General features: G+C 34.6%; 1 long non-coding RNA gene across 1 annotated transcript in view; it reads left to right on the top strand.

Moving 5' to 3' along the window:
• LOC135216095 (uncharacterized) overlaps positions 1-18,429 on the top strand; it is a 30,905-nt gene that overhangs the window by 10,399 nt on the left and 2,077 nt on the right. The window contains exon 2 of the long non-coding RNA XR_010314806.1: positions 17,790-17,968. This is a non-coding gene — a long non-coding RNA (uncharacterized LOC135216095). The remainder of the gene's footprint in view (positions 1-17,789; positions 17,969-18,429) is intronic.

Here is an 18,429-nt window from a genome sequence, read left to right as displayed (position 1 = left end):
AAAACGTAAACTATTCTCCCCTATTACATATTAACTTCAGTCTACGATCAGAATTCCGCACATCTGTGGTCTGTTATGATTTTCGAAAGCTTCCATATAATTTCTACCTGAGAAGCAGTGAGGGGAGCAGCGTTTTCACCCGCGTCTGTTTTTAGTTCTCTTTCCGTGTTATCTAGATCAGAGAAGAAAACGTTTAAAGATATTACCATGCAAATTTCGACTCCTGTTCTCCTTTTTTTTTTTTTTGTATTAACAATAGTTTTTTTTTTTTCTACCGGAAATAAATGAATCCCTTTAATAATTTCTTCAGATTTTTCCCCCAAGGATCTCATTACTTTTTTATAGGAAATATATACATATACGTACTTCTTTAGCTACAGTTTGACATGTTACTTGCTGTATACAGATATTGCTATCACTAGAAAGTGATGATGCGGCCATTGGTTGGCCATGAGGCTGAAGCCTCTCGTATAGATCACATTGTGATCTGCTCATCCCTGAAAGATGGTGACCTGATTTTAGGACCTCTGATTTATGAACTGGATCGCGTCTGAGTTTTATTTTGCACTGAAATTTTTGCTTTTGCCCTTCAAGTGATAACGCTGTAAACACAAGATTTGCGAGATCATCCAGAGAGGCACAAAGCTCATTCCGCAAACTGCGACAGAAATGAAAACCGGCTGCACTGAAGTACATGGTGGCGATGGCGGTTTCTTTCCTTATAATGGTGCAAGTTGTCCCTTATAAAGCACAGCTTATCATTATAGCCAATTGCAAATATCGGCCTATTTTGGTCACAGTCAGCAACTGCGTATTCCGACATGGCAACAGTGATGACGGGGCCTTTCCGAAAGGAATTTAATATATTTCTAAATTCTTCATCAAATTGTGAACAGGAGCTGTTCTCAGAGTTAATGATTTATTTCTAGTGCGAAAAACTCGTGGGAATCTCAGGTGCGGGTGAATTTCTTCATCCCTTATCAAAGACTGGTGAAAATCTTTCTCTTCTTCACTTATGATTAGATTATAACCATCGTATCTTTTACAGTCATTCACACATGAGTAATGGCAGAGCCTGGTATTGGTTTTCAGATCAAACACTCTCCAAGGCTTCCAAAGTACTTCACATTCGGATTAAAAATTCTAGTACAAACGTACATGTCTAACTTAGATAGAGTCATTCCTAAAACCATCCCAGTATTTACTGCAATTCCGTTAACGCATATATACGCATGATTAAAAAACGAGCACTTTGAGTACCTGGGCTGGGTCTTTGAAGGCGCGGGATAACCAAACAATTCACTGTACACATCTTGCCAGTAAAATTCTCGTATAAGAAGCACTTCAATCTTTCGCTTTCAATTATTCAACAGATACGCGAAAATAATAAACGTAAGTACTTTATTCCCCCTAACAAGCAAAACAACACACGAAAGACTACCTTAATTTCCTAGGTAAGAGCGAACATGAAGGAAATGAAACAAAGAAGGAGAATCATAGAGTAAGTAGCATGTCATACATGGAAGGGGATGAAACTACACACGAAAAACAAACAAGAAACAAGTGCGGAAAGGAAATTGAAACTTTTTCTTATTCGACGATTCGACTTTTTAAAGTGTTAGTTGAATAAGTATAATCCTCTCTGCTCACTCATCCGTAGACCTGGTTCGCTATTACCTCACCCCTTCAGCATAGAGCAACCAACTACTGCTTGCTACCTTTTTCTAATTACTTGCCTGATTGACAAAGCCGTAAACTTTTTACCTTTGCGTATATTTGTCCCACTGATTAAAACTCACTTGTTCCGTTACCTTATATGTGAATATAAGATGATGCGATGAACTGAGGGGATATTAAACTTTTTACGAAATAAAATGGTGAGGTAAGGCTACATCTTAATGATATCCAGTACTGTAGATGCAGTCATCTTGATAAAGTACGTGAAAACAGTTTCACAATTTGTTGTTCTCTCACAAAGTCAGTGTGTTAATCAAACATTTCAGTTTACTGACAATAACTTGCAGGTGCCTGTATTATATATCAGTATTTGTCTATTAAGTATTCAAACGTACAGTTGCAGAGAATGGGCGGAAATACACTTTCATGATAACATGAATCACTCCGTCCCGAACCAGTCGTCCAAGCTGAGTCAGTAGTACTACATAAAAAGGTTTTGAGACTTCATCACTTCCTGTTAGGACTGTCAGAGCACAGTTTCTGGACTGAGGGGGACGACGGAGCCCTCAAGGGCCATTTCTTCCACAAGAACGGCTACGCTGTGGATATGGGAACTCCCTACGGAACGTAAACATTTGCAACTCACAGCAGGAGTGCCGACAAAAGCCCCTCGGAGGAGTGCATGAGAACTGCGTAGAAATGGACGGTGGCCGTTTCAAATAACTCAACAACGTTTCCTGCAATGAATATAAACACGTCATTTGCCAGCGTTAGTGCTGCCTTTGAAAAATCACAGCAGTGATTTTATGTAGACATTTCTTTACCAATGATCCTGTAAGCATCATTCTTCCATGAAATGTAGTACATCCTTGTCTACGATTGTATACTTTCTTTTCCTTACCTCTTCTAGAACTGCTTCAACATTTATAGGATATAGGATATAAAATTTGGATCCCGAATTCCTCTTATCAAAGCATCTTTATGGACATACAAGTGTTTTATGAATTTGTTACGCATTCTATATATATATATATATATATATATATATATATATATATATATATATATATATATATATATATATATATATATACATTATATATATATATATATATATATATATATACATATATATATATATATATATATATATATATATATATATATATATATATATATATATATATATATAATATATAGTATATATATGTAGTATATGGTATTGGAATGCTCTGCTCTAGTGGGAGGACGAGAGCAAGAAATCAGGCTTCTTCTCCGTCTGTGCCACCTATTAGTTGAGCAGGTTGCTCTTCTTTTTAGCTAGTCCAGGATTCAGTTTGTGCAAAGGACCATAATAACCTGACCACATAATTATTCAAATCCCTCTAATAATGCCAGTATAAACAAAATTAAATCTTTAAAACTGATGATAATCTGGTTTAAATGAATACTTCAAGCAATGTAACTTTATTGCTGTATCAAATACTCCTTTTCCAGTTCAGTATGAAATTTTTTTTTACTTGAGACGTAGTGTACATATATATATTCTTATATGCTGTTGCTTTCACAATGCATATCATCCTCTTCGTAGCTGTGTGAAGTGTTGTAAAATTGTTTGCAATATTTTCAGATTCCTTATTTTGCTTAGAGTTAATATGTTCTAAAAATGTATGTTCAGAATTCATAAAAACATAATATAAAAGTTAAGAATAACGCTGACTGTGAGAAGAGAGAGAGATTAGTATTGTCTGTTTGAAGTAGGAAAGTTGCTGTCATCATTTGAGGTAAAGATATCTCGAAGTCTCCATTTTGTTTTGGAAACCCTGTCAATCTTATGACGCTCGTGACTTGTTTCAGGCTTGTTTGCGTCTTTGATGAGAAACCACGTGAAGATTTCACCATTTTTCTGTAAAGTTACATCATATTAGAAGCTTCTAGAAGGCTTCTGCCTAAAATGTTTCATGTACGTCAGATACCGTTCATTTCATATAAGTAGTTAGAGATGTTTCTGTACTGAAAACTATCTAATATTACTGGTAAATTAACTCTTATATCTCTTGATTTGTCAAATGAGAATTTGTTGACTCGTAAATAGCTTAAATTTTGAAGTGGAAAGTTTGTGAAATCACTCAAGGAAAAGATCAAACTTAATTTCATTCGAGAAAATTCTATAATCATTTATTTTAAGAGACTTTAATTTTCTTAAATCATTTAATACTAAATGTTATTTATGATTGTAATCCCAATTTCTCTTTATTTATTGTTTTAAAAGAGAATCATAATGATTTAGCAAAAACCTGGCCCCAAAACGTTTGGCTATGTTACAACCATTTTAGGGCGAGGTCCGCTGATCAGTTTCCATACTACGAGAGCAAATTTTTGTTCATTCCAATATCAGTTTGGAGTCTCTCTCTCTCTCTCTCTCTCTCTCTCTCTCTCTCTCTCTCTCTCTCTCTCTCTCATAGGAGAGAATTTAGTTTTTCACATTAACGTAAAGATTTTGTATTTAGTGGTCGGTCACTCATAAATTTTAGATTTGTATGTCTTAGATTTTCTTAATATTACTTAGAGCTTATTTGTGGAATCTGAACAGACGTCGTAAAAGTTGTGTAACGGCTCCTTTTTTGGAATACTATGGTGAACTTTTTTTAATACTTTAGTGATTTTTTTTTTTTTTTTGTGGGGAGGAATATGGTGAATTTTTGGAGGTAGCTGCAACAGAAACTTAATTAGTGCTAAGGTAATGTGTTATTACAAGTTTTAAGTTGCAACTTAAAAACGTATTTACAGTGGTTTGGTGAAGCTATTTAATTTTTTACACATTGCAAATTTTTGTGTTCTGTGTTTAATTATTTTGAAGTAATTTTTTGTACATTTATCCATTTTTCTTATTGAATTGTGTTTTTCTTTTATATTTGTGTGATTATTGCTTTCTTAGTGTTTTTGCAATTTTGGTATTTTCTACATTTTTCTGTGTTTTGCATTTACATTCACAATTCGATTAACTTAATGGTTTTCATTAATTAATCATTCCCTATTTCATTGAATTTAACACGTGTGAATTAATTTGTATTTACTCAGAATTCTCTTCAAGTTTTATTGTTTTTTAACACTTGTGGATTAATTTAATTTTCAAATTTTAGTTATTACCTAGCCCTTTTGAATTTCAATTGGAATACAATTTTCTTTATGTTTATGATAAATTAATTTTGATTTAATTTTACTTAATAATTAATTCAAGAATTAATTAAACTTTGTGTTGTTTTCAAGTAACAGCAAATTTCCCTGAGATTGTGAATTTCACTTATAAATTTTTTATTTAATAATAAATTTTTGTATTTAAAATTTTTTATGTCTTATTTTACCAGTAGGATTTAGTTTGGTTTAGGTAGAAAAGAAATATAGAGTGGTAATTGAGCTGTTTTCCTTCAGTTTAAATGGCAAGTGAGTTAGAACCAGGGATTATACTTGGACTTTCAAAAGTTGTTGATGGAGGGATGACCTTTAATTAATTTTAAATTACTTATAAGATTACCTCATACCTGTTTTGATGAACTTCGTCTGATTTTCTACAATATTGATAACCTTTTAAGGGATCACATGTTCCCATTAGAGTATTCAGTCATATTTTAACTGTGATGAAGTTACAGTTGTCTGGCTGTTGTGAGGTAACTATTTTTATGATTGGTAAGTGTAGTAACCATATACTTGGCACTTCGTCACAATATATATTATATAATAATATATATATATATATATATATATATATATATAATATATATATATATATATATACACTAAACAATTCGTAGACTTAAAACCCTAAAGACTTAACTAAATATTCACTGCGATACCTACACATAAACAATCAATACATTCATAAAACCCTAAACACTCAGTAAACATTCACTAAACAATTAATCACTAAACCCTAAAAATTCGCTAAAACACTTATCATTAAGCATTAACAAGAAAAAAACTTATCACTTGCACAAATCCAGTGTTCAATTTGCTGGCAACCAGACACCAGACCTTTAAAAATGGCCACAAGTCTTTGCAGCGCCGCCCTGGTAGAAGACCACCCAACTACGTAGTATTGGCATAGCGATCGCAACTCCTGAATATATACCCTCTATGGCAAAACAGTGGTAGATGAACCATGGTGTCACCGTGTTTAGTACTAGCTGTCGGGGTTCAAATGTTCTTAAGCGAAGTGGTCATTCCACTTATACTCTAGGGATTTCGTGAAATCCCTGATTTTACATATTCCATGTAAACATATATATAATGAATATGCTGTACAGTATATATATATATATATATATATATAATATATATATATATATATTATATATATTAATATATATATTATATATATTATATTATATATACTGTTACAGCATATTCATTAATATATGTTACTGGATTATGTAATAAAATATATATATATATATAATATACTATATATATATATATATATATATATAAATTATATATATATATCTATATATATATATATATATATAATATATATATATATATATATATCATATTATATATATTATATATATATATAATAGATATATATATATTATATATTATATATATATATAATATAGATATATATATATATATAATATATAATATATATATTGTACAGAATATTCATTATATATAATGTTACATGGAATATGTAAAATCAGGGATTTCACAAAATCCCTAGAGTATAATGTGGAATGACCACTTCGCTTAAGAACATTTGAACCCCGACAGCTAGTAATAAACACAGTGAAACCATGGTTCATCTACACTGTTTTGCCATAGAGGGCATATATAGGAGTTGCGATCGCTATGCCAGTACTACGTAGTTGGGTGGTCTTCTACCAGGGCGAGCTGCAAAGACTTGTGGCCATTTTTTTAAAGGTCTGGTGTCTGGTTGCCAGCAAATTGAACACTGGATTTGTGCAATTGTAAGTTTTTTTATTGTTAATGTTTAATGAGTAAGTGTTTAGCGAATTTTTAGGGTTTATTGATTAATTGCTTAGTGAATGTTTACTGAGTGTTTAGGGTTTTATGAATGTTATTGATTGTTTATTGTGTAAGTATTCAGTGAATGTTTAGTAAGTCTTTAGGGTTTTAATGTTTTATGAATGTTTAGTGTGTAAGTAATATTGAGTGTTTAATGAATGTCTTGTGAATGGTGGTGTTTTAGATGAATGTTTAGTGTGTAAAGTATTCAGTGAATGTTTAGTGCGTAAGTTTAGTGCATATTAGTGTTTAGTGAATGTATAGTGTGTAAGTATTCAGTGAATGTTTAGTGAGTGTTTAGAATGTTAGTGTTTAGTGAATGTTTAGTGCATAAGCATTGCAGTGAATGTTTAGTAAGTGTATAGGGTGAGTTAATGTTAGTGAGCATTTAGGTTTTTATGAATGTTTAATAATGTCTTCTGACTTTGAGTGTTTAGTGAATGTTTACTGTGTAAGTGTTTATTGAGTGTTTAATGAGTGATGAGTTGATGTTCTTTCACTGTTTAGTGTTTAATGATTATTCAGGGGTTTAACTGAGCATTTAGGGTTTAGTGAATATTTAGTGTTTGATGAGTTTAGGGTTTTGTGAGCGTTTAGTTTATAACGAATGCTTAGTGAATTTTTAGTGATGTTTGGTGTATAGTGAATTCTTTAGTTAGTGAATGTTTAGTATACAATGAGTGCTTAATGAATGCTTAGTGATTGTTTAGTGGTTAATGAATGTTTAGGATTAAGTGAGTGTTTAGTGAATGTTTACTGAGTGTTTTTGGTATAATGAGAATTTTTAGTGAGTGTTTAGTGTTTTATGATAGTGAAGGCATTTAGTGTTGTTGAGAGTGAGTGGTCATGCTTAACGTGTGCAGTGTTTAGTGAGTGCAGAGTGTGTGTTTAGTCAGGATGAGTGTATAGTAAGTTTGAGTGTTCAGTGATGAACGTGTATTGTGAATGTTAGTGTTTAGTGATTGTACACTCCGTAAAGAAAGTTAAAATACAGTTTTTTTTAAACCTTCGGACATATATTGTTCAATAATGCGACACCTGGCAACTCTAGAAAGGGGACGGAGCTTCAAAATCATAGCGTTTGTTGCTTTCTAGATTTCCATTAACTTCACACCATAAAGATTCTGTAAAAGTCCCATAATCATTTGTACTTGAATGTAGAAACAGGCTCTATATTATTCGTTAATGTTGGTTTGGTAACGTCAGTTCAGGGTAGAATATAAATCATCCTTTTTTTTAAAACCTACTGTGTAACCTTATTTATAAGTAATGTTTGACACTAAACTGGCGTAAAATTCATACGTAATTGAAGACGGATCTTAATCAATGAGAGAAAGTGTTTTAAAATTTGGCCAGATACTTGTGGAAATCGTCAGGAACAATAGTAAAGAATTAAATATTATGACGATAGAGATAGAGCGCGCAAGCATAGGCCTCTCGATATAGATACATAATTCATTATATTTAATGGATACAAAGAAGTCTTTTGCATTTGCCATCATCGCAGTCTTTCTTTCCTTGGATTGATACGGTGAGTACCAAGCATATGTAGGGTAGTTATGTTTATGGTAACTGTATTCAGTCTCTAAAGCCTTTGCATTGCCTCTATATAAATAATACTTTTCTTTCCTGCCATAATTTAATATTAATTAAGTCTGTTAAAAGTTTAGCTGAAAGTTTTTTTTTTTTTTTTTTTTTTTTTTTTTCCTTATTTCAGTGATTTGCCGTTACACTCTATCTCGTGGAGCACTTTATACAATGATTATTATTAACGGATGGTAAGGACTGTGTTTAGATTTAACGTGCTTATTTCACTCGTTACAAATTTCACAAAGTTTCATTATTTCATTACATTGCTAATTTAAGGCTAGAACACTTCTTTCAGGATATGTATTGTATCCAGACTCGAATCGGGTTTCCGAAGTCTGGCGGTTTTTTCCTTCCATAACTGATTGGTTATTTCAGCCCCCGTTTTTCTTACAGCAGGTAGCTTATATTAATGTTTATTGTTTCATAGTCTTTCAAATAGTATATTTAAAATGTTTTCTGTTCTTTATTAACAAATGTTGTATATTCTTCTATGAAATAAAACCATACCTGATGAATTTATATGCTGAGTGTCATGATTTTATAACCAATGTTTTTCTTTCATACCATCCTTTATTACATGCAGGCGAGGAAGAAAAGCTGATATCGAGCCAGGAAGATTCCCTCAGATTTGGAAATCTTCAACATACATTTACTTTTAAGATGTTACCTTTATTACTTTAAAGTTAATATTGCATAGTGATCTGTTACATTAATTACTTTCTAAATACAGTTGCATAGAATTTTTTAGATAAAATGTTGTTTGCAATAATTGCATAACTTGGTATTCCTGGTATTAGGCCACGTGGTTCATATTAAGAATTTTCAGCTAACGACTGAATACTTCTAAAGGCAACAGTGATCCCTTAAAAAGGGTATTAAACATGCAAGATATCAGAATAAGTTCATTCAAACAATTGTGAGGTATTCAGTATAAGCCTAAGTTAATTTAAGGGCATCACTCCAGTAACAACTTTAAAAGTCTAAGTATTTCCCTTGTTCTAACTCACTGCCAGAAAATTGAAGGGTTACGGCACAATCTATCACTGATGCAGATATCTACACAAGTTAAATCCTATCGCTGGTAGTCAATAAATGAAACACTGCTATAAAATCTTTACATACAAATATTTACTTTAAAAATAAAAATAAAAATTATGGGTGGAATTCTCAATCTTCAGGAAATTTACTATCACTAGAAAACAATAAAATTTAATTAATTCCTGAATTATTTGTTAAACAAAATTAAATCAAAATTAATTTATCAAGTTAAATTAAATCAGGTATGCAATGCTAAATAAATTGTGAGTGTAAAAACATGAAAACACACAATGTGGAGAAGTATCAAATTCACCACCAAAAATGTAAAATAACTAAGAATTGGTAACACACATGATATAAAAAATGCAATTCAAAAACATTAACACAAAACACTTTAAAGGTGAAAAAAATAAATGACTTCGCGTTAATAAACGCTCTTCAGTATTTTTAAGCATTTTTAAGTGCACTCAAGACCGTAATAGCTTCACTTTACCTTGCACCACGAATTTTTCATTTTTGCTGCAGATTCCAAAATCGCCAAAAACACTTGAAAGGCGTTACACATTTTTACACTTTTTGTTCAGATTCTGCATCTAATAGCAATTTTACAAAAATTTAACAATTTAAATTTCTTTCATACAGGGAAAAGAGATAGAGAGAGACTAGACCTGCTCGTAACAGTCTAAGGCTAAGAATGAATAAGATCTCTCCCTTCTTATGGCAACTTCTGATTCGTGACACACGTACCCAAAATGGACGACTGTCATGATCACTTTTCAATATGATCATGTTCTAAAACACACATATTGAGACTGGAATGAACTGGTGGTCTGCAACAACTAAAGGAAGAGTAAGAGTAAAAGAAAATACTCAAAGTAACCTTAAACCTAATTTATTTTAAATATAGACTTTATATATTTACAACTTTGAAAATACCTTCAAAGTATAATTCATCAATTACCAAAATCATTGCCATATGACCAATAACCTAAATACACATAGTAGTAACTCAATATGATAAATACCTCTTTTTAGTTCATTAAATAACCATAATTAACTAACATCAGCAGTCATCAATGGGGCAATACAATAAAACAATAACAATTACAGGGCATTAATATAAGAGGCACGATACAAACATAACCAAATACTTGCTCATCAAAAGGTAGAGCAAATTACCTTAAATACCAGAGCAACACAAGTTCATAACTGACAATCATGCCAGCAATAATAACAGTAATAATAACAGGAGCCATACTTGCTCAACACAATAAAATAAGTGCCCTTCAAAATAATAATACCCTATAAATAACTAGAGCGCCTCAGTGGTGTGGTTGGTACGGTGTTGGCGTCCCACCTCAGTGGTAGCGAGTTCGATTCTCAGGCGTTCTATTGAGGAGTGAGAGATGTGTATTTCTGGTGATAGTCTGATAGAAGTTCACTCTCGATGTGGTTTGGAGGTCGCGTAAAGCCGTTGGTCCCGTTGCTGAATGACTACTGGTTCCATGCAACGTAAAATCAACATACAAACAAACTATAAATAACTAGAGCCATGTCTCTCAAATACCTTTACAATAACAGGGCAATAATAATAAGCCAGTACGCTAACTCATAACCAAGAGCCCAACTCGAACATCATTGTCTTTTGCAAGAGGAACAGGAAAAGATCCACAAAGGACAACCACTGTACACTGTCGTGCCATTGCCAAACGACCTCGATCAAGATGGTGCAATATCAATACATTTGGCCACAAAGAATTCATCCTTCCCAACAGGCGACTATGGTTTCGTTATCCCTCGAACTCCGGAACTTATCCTGCCATCCTCCTCAGCGTTTCAGCCAGCAGCCAACACATCTCGCTTGAAGACCATCTCCAACTCCATTGTAATACTCGAAAACCAACTGCTGCTACATCCTCAAACAAAAGCTCTTTAGGACTTGGTTTCAGGTGGATCTGCATTGGGGGATCTGCCATTTTCTTTGGTGGGTGAGTCTGCAGATCCATCTTGGACATGAGGACATAGCTAAAATGGTGGAGAAAAGAGTCCTTGGCATCTGCGGGTGACATCATGGCTGAGGCAGGAAACTGGGCACATCTGTTGACATGCATAACCTTGTGAATGGGCTTTAGGAAGTCAAGTGACACTGGCAAGGGCTCGGCAATGTCCATGGGAGAGTATGGCAGTCTGGATATTTTCATGAACATGTATGGTTGCTAAGTGTGACTTATTGCCAAGGCGAAGTGTCGCATAAAAGTATCCCACAGCTGGTGTCATGGGGGATCTGTCTGCTGTCACGACATCCATCATGGGTGAAGGTGAAAGTGTTGTCCTGATTATGCAGAGTGCATTCAAGTGTGTGGTGCCAATCGTTGTAATGTCTACTCCCGTACCAGGGATTAGCTAGAGATGTGATGAGATATTGCCAAATGACAGGGATACAAGGACTGGTGTGGGGTACTCCTCTTGTATGAAGATACTGCGCTGAGCTGACTAGGGGAAGATGCAATGGCTGGTACAGTCACACATGTAGATTCATAGTAGCGGCAGCATGCCAGAAACTCTGCGAGGGTGGATGAGGTTTGGAAAGGGATAAGGCATTGTATTAACTCTTCATCCCTCACACCCATCAAAATTACCATCTGCAATTGCAATTCAGTACAGTAAGTGGGTTGCCATAGCATAAGTCCACTTCATCAGCAAGATCCCTAAGGCGAGCATAGTAGTCTGCTAATGAATCTCCCACGGCCTGTTTGCAGGACAACAATTCCCTGTGCTATGAAGCTTAATTTCTGAGGGTGCAAAAGTGCTTCTGCAGTGTCTCCAACACTTCTGTAAGGGAAAGAGAGGTGTCGGGGGGAATGCCTAGTGTTTGCTTAAGCAGATGCTGAATATCCAGGGAGATGCTAGTTCTCAGGAAGATCAGTTGGGAGGTTTGATGCCATCTATCAAGTCCAACTAAGGCTGTAAAGTCCTCGAAACAGAACCTCCTTTGGTGAAATGCTTGATATGTTGCATCTTGTTGCAAGAGAGGTGGAGGTGGACTGTAGGCTTGCTAGAAACCGTGGGTGTATGCACTGCAATGTTAGAGGTTGTGGGAACAGGTGTGACAGGGGGTGAGGATGTGGTATCAGGTTTCAGGGGGGTTACAATGCTGCAACCACTGGTCATCCACTTTAATGGAAATTGTTTGTTCCCATTTCCTCTCCCGTTTTATCCACCAACAGACAATCATCTGCTAATTCTAAGGTGTTGTGTAATCTTACTTCGAGGAACATTGACCTTAAGCACTTTAAGGAATATTTAGTCATCTTTGCTTATTCCCAAGGAATAACTTTGTCACTGGTTAAATAAGCTTCTGGCAAGCACTATCATAATTGTGCATACATTAATATTCTTCCATACATTATATGCCAAAATCAAACCCTTGGTTTATAATACTGTAGGTTACAAAGTCAAAGGGGACTATATAACTTTGAATCAATACCAATATGTGAAAAAAGGAGTGTCTTTTTAATCGTGGAAAGTTACCTTTATGTTTCTTAGAGTGAATGCTACCTTTGGGTGTACCCCAGATGATAATACATATTAAATATTTTAGATGGTTTTTTGCTGACTTATGAAAATGGCCAGAAAGCGAGGGTAACGAAAACATCGTTCTGTTGATGTTACATCGCGATGTCAAACGGGAGAAGAATGTCCTTACGTTAGCGAGTCAAAAGTTACCTTGCATTCAGCTAAGTTAGCTACGGAATTTTCCACCGATAAAATCTTCCTCGCATGAAGTGTTTGTGGGAGTTTGTTCCGGTGGGCGGAACCAGTGAGGAATAGTGTTAACCTTTTGAGACAAGTTAATGGAGAGGGAAAATATAGAATGGAGAAAAGCCTTTCCCTTATAAATCTGAATGTTGTGTTATGTCACAAACTTTTTTTGTGTAACGAACTCACTGCGTGACCGTGACTTCATTTAAAGGAAGTGGTCGTACTAGAATGCTTGTTCTTTCATGTTTCACCTTCCCTGTGAACTTTCCATATAATTTTTGGGGTACTGTCGGCCCAACCTTAGAGTGGAGATACTAAAGTGTGGCGTCAAAGACCACGAGATTGATTGATTGATTGATTGATTGATTGCGAGTTATCTGGCGTCAAAAAAGACCACGAGAAACTTTGAAATATGGCCATAGAGCAGTAAGTGACTCGTTTTCACTAATCTGGGTTTTTTTTTTCATTGCTTAGGTCCTTCTCTATTATGTGCCAATACAGTGAACCCTTTTATCCAATATCTTATTTACACTGATTTATACCAGACATTTATTTATGAGATTTATTGTTCTATGCTATGTGTTAATAAGGGCCATATCTCTTTGACAGGAACTGTCGCTCTGCCGGCCTTTGTGAGCCGAATTATTACCAGTTTTGATAAGCCCTGATTATGTATTTATGGAATGAAGAGAAAAAGAGTCTCATCCCTTGTGTGAATTGTTTTAGTTAGCCCGGGTCGTGCTCTAATCAGTCCGTTTTCTATGTGTGGAGTTCCAATGAATAATTTTTACCTTTATTTTTATCAACTTATTAGCTGTCCTCGTGATAGTTAGAATCTTGCTTACCTTTTGGGAAATAAAGTTTATTTTTGTAGTTCAGAGTCTAATTCAGTGGCTAATATAATTTTTTTTTCTGCAGTTGTCTCGTGTGTTCGTCAGAGATTCCATGTCGGCCATGCTACTAGCATGTATAAGGGGCCTTCAGCCTCTTTACATATGCATAATAAATTAATTAATTGCTTTTATTTACTATAACTTATACTAAACAAAAGAATTACATCTATTTCAATGGAAAAAAATTCAAAATAGGAAAATCATTCATTATTCAGAACAATTTGGACACATTTTCATTTGATGCTCCAAGCAAATTACTTTTTTGCACTGTACGTACTTGATTTTCGGTCTTTACTCCCGGGACAAAAATTGCACCTTCCACTAAATGGTTCGGGTTTTGCTGTTTCTTTTTCTAGCGTGTTTGTCATCAACACATGTCTTGTGATATCACGGAGTTGTTGATGGGGTAAAGTAGTAATTGCAGCACGACTCATCAAATGCAGTTTCATCAAATCTTAGGAAATCTTTTTGAGATATGAACCCTTCTTTACTTGAAAGTTTCTTTCTTCGTTAATGGGGAACCATTCAATAGAACCATGAAATTTGCTCCATTCTTATCCAAAAAGTTATAGAATGAACGTAATGGCGAACGATGTGTATGTATGACATAGCTGGTTAAATCTGTCAACACCACCTTGGTGAAGTTATAGAAGCTTATGATCTCTGAACATAACTGAACCGGGATCTTCTCCTTTCTCATGCATAGTGCTTAGTATTAGGACGATTTTTCTTTTTTCTTTTTAGGTGGGCGGTATGAAAGAAGAGTAAGGTTTTCACTAAATGCATACATAGCAGTATTTATCTCTCCCTTTTGTCTCCACGAAGGCTGGTGGTACTCCCCTTGGTTTTTCCTCATAGTTTCTACAATAGTGATCTGTCTATCCAAAAGAGCTTTTGCTGTTTGAACTGGTGTTAGCCAATTATTATCCATGTGATTAGATATCATATTATCCATATTATATGTAATTTATGGTGTCTACTGTCAAAGAAATAAATAAATGCATAAAAAAAATAGAATAAAATGTATTGTACTGGGTATAGATATAATACATAGGAGTACATCACACACACACTATATATGTATATGTATATGTATATATATATTATCCATATTATATGATAATATTTATGGTGTCTACTGTCAAAGAAATAAATAAACAAATGCATAAATAAAATAGAAATAAAAATGTATGTACTGGGTATAGATATACATTACATAGATACATACACACACACACATATATATGTATATGGTATATGTATATATATATATATATATATATATATATATATATAATATATATATATTTATATACACGTGAGCGGACATATAATGAGAATGTCAAGATAATGACCGACAAAACGAATAACAGAATGGGTCCTTAGAGATTGCAAACGAAGCAGAGGAAGGAAGAGAAGACGATGGATTGACGAGCTAAGAAAATTAGCGTGTATATAGACTGGCATAGAAAGACCATAAATAGAAGGGAGTGGCAGGACATGTGCAGGACATTAGGTTTTTTTTTATTATTTTTTTAGTACTAGGGACCTATCAGACACATTGGGGAAAGAATTATTTGGTTACAAGTTTTTCCAGGTCGGCGGGCAGTTCAGATGCCAAAATTCCCTTACTATTATTAGTAACTGTGGGGATTGCTCGTAGTTGCGCCTTGAGAGCCTTGCATTTCATTTCTTATCTGTTTCTCTTTGTCTTGCTGTCCAACTACCTAACACCCTTTCATTGTCCGGGTGCCTTCTTATTCTGGTCTTGACCCCCCCACCCCATCCTAAATGTTTCATAAAGAAAATCAATGCAATTATAAACAACATGAAAAATAATAAAATTCAAAGATGATTTGTCTTGGGTCTTGCATTTTAATGAAAGCACGTCTGATCGATCACTCGCTCTTATCTGCAAACTAGCGAACGAATCTTTTTATTGTATTTTTTTCTTTTATCGAACAAATCTAGGGCAAAGGCTTATGTCTTAGAAGAGGTGATGAAATTGGCCAGCGGCTAAATTCCCACAGGTAATTCAGGATAAGAATGAAGTCACAGTTTGTTTGGCTCACTCTAACGAACCAATTTTTGTTTCAGTTGTTCGAGTGACTTTTCTCTTGGCAATGTTTTTCACGTAATCCTTATCTTAAGAACATATTTCCCAAATGACGTGATCTTTCACAGCTGACAAAGGTCTTGTCCCAAAGAATTTCTGTGTCGTTTGAAAAGGGGTTCACCGGATACGGCCTTGATAGCTGCCTTATAAAAACGGTCGAATACATTCGCGACTGTGTCATTAGAGCAAAACAAAGCACCTGAAGCAACATGCCATCGCAGCTGATTGTCATAACTTTAATCACAGTCTTGTTGGGGAATCTTTCCTGCAGAAGGTAAGACAGAAGATCCACTGCCTTTTGTCCCTCTAAATATTGATATGGGTAACTAGATTTGAGATCAAACCTTTCTCGTTGCTAAAGGATTCTTCATGATCATTTGCAAATGATAGCAGATGAATGGTTAAAATAGATTAGTTCAGTTGTTTGAAGGGATTAACACCATGTTTCATTCTCGCTTATGTTCTTAGAGTGACCTCATCCTCCGTTATGTGCTGCTTGTTCCTTCATTCTCCATTTTATTACTTTTTTCCGTTGCTTCCTGACTTTAGGAGAGCACCAGATTGCGCGCCCTGTCATCCTCCGCAAAGGAAGACAACAGTCTAGTCACTCTAGGATTTTGTCACGGGCAGCTCAGTTCAGTTTAATCATCTTCTTCTTGGAGATGGTCAAAGCTTGACATCGAACGAAGCCAAAAATGGCTCATGGAGACACCAAAAAAATTTTTTTTTTTTATTCTGTGTACAATATTAACACGCGATAAAGCGAATTATAACAGTTATTGTAGTGATTCTTTGAATCCTATCCTAGCAACGAGTTGCTGATAATAAAAAAGCTGAGGATAAACAAAACAAGACAATAAATTTCAATGCTCACTTATACGCTTATGGAATAGTCTGAGGGATCAATGACTGTCATTACTGCAAATCGTTTACCATTAATGTTCATTCAGTGATTTAATGGTGTAGACATCCATTAGTAATTTCCCGATTTCCTTGACAACTGTGGTGAAGCATCATGCTTCGAAATTATAGTTATGAGTTAGTGGAGCTCACCCAATAAAAATTTAATCATTTAAACTCCTTATCTGAATGGGTTAGAATAGCGATGACAATGGTGGAAAAGTTGCTTTTTCCCTGTGATTGCTTTCCTGCTCAATTTTCTTTGCATGAATGATTCTAAGCTCAATGCAAGATTTCATCAGGTAGGGGCTTTTTGGGAGCAAGAACCTGGTGCTTAGAGGAAGGATTGACTATTCCAATAGTTTGTCTGCTTTTTATTATTATTTATCATAGCAGAAGTAGTAGTAGTGAGTAGCAACAGTAGTAGTTTTTGTTGTTGTAATTGAAATACATCTCATTTTACTTTACTGAATAATAGCATTATGAAGATTGACATCATGACTGACCAAATATGAAAAAATCTTGTTCTTATGAAATTCTGATTCTTACCTTATTCTTTATCATTAAGATGACATTACTTTTCGGCTCGAACGTCATTTACTGAAACAACTTCAGACAGTTTCTTAAATAGGTCGTTGTCATCACGACGACTTCTATGGCGCTCCCAGAGTTTCACAATGAGGCACTGCCGCTGTTAATAGTATTCGACGTCTTTTTGTTTTTTTCAGTGAGTTAGATTATGGTGTTTGCTGTCTGAGTCACTGTGCTGATTTTCTTGCCCACAGGCGTCATTTGCTAGGTGCCCTTTGAAAATGTGGGCAACCGTTGCCTCTTCATCGATGTCCACACCGGGGCACCTGGCAAGAGGTGGAGAATTTCTGCAAAGAGCAATTAAAAGGAAAGATGTTCAACTTGGATTCATTATCAATCTACTCCTACATTCTCGATTACCTCAAAGTGAAAGGTAACGTCTTTTATGGTTTCTTTGTAAGACTGCATGAATGATTCAGTGCACTTGCATCATTACTAATTAGCCTGTGAAATTGTAAACAGATTGCATCCCTGGTTTAGTGCAGCAAACGTCTTCAAGAATCTAAATAATACCGCTATTCTCATAAGGGTTTCATTTTTTTCTCATTTAAAATTCAAAACTTAACCAAGTTAGGATGAAAAATACTCCCTGCTTTGTTTAACTTAAGAAAAGGTCTATCATCTGCTCAAGTTTTATACCTGTAAGGCCACCATTTCACACATATTCTCTGACATTGATAACCAGTCCCTGGATTTTACGACGAGATTTTTTTTTTATCTGCAGCTAACTTCGCCCAATTTCATCTTAAGGAGGTGGAACCCTCACTTCCTTCGAGGAATCTGTATTATTTTATGGGCTATGCACTGAATAGAATAAATATATATCTTAGTATA

Source organism: Macrobrachium nipponense, chromosome 6 (genome assembly GCF_015104395.2).
Source record: "Macrobrachium nipponense isolate FS-2020 chromosome 6, ASM1510439v2, whole genome shotgun sequence".
In the NCBI taxonomy this organism is placed as follows: domain Eukaryota; kingdom Metazoa; phylum Arthropoda; class Malacostraca; order Decapoda; family Palaemonidae; genus Macrobrachium; species Macrobrachium nipponense.
Note: the sequence above shows the minus strand (reverse complement) of the source record. Positions and strands in the feature narration are given on the sequence as shown.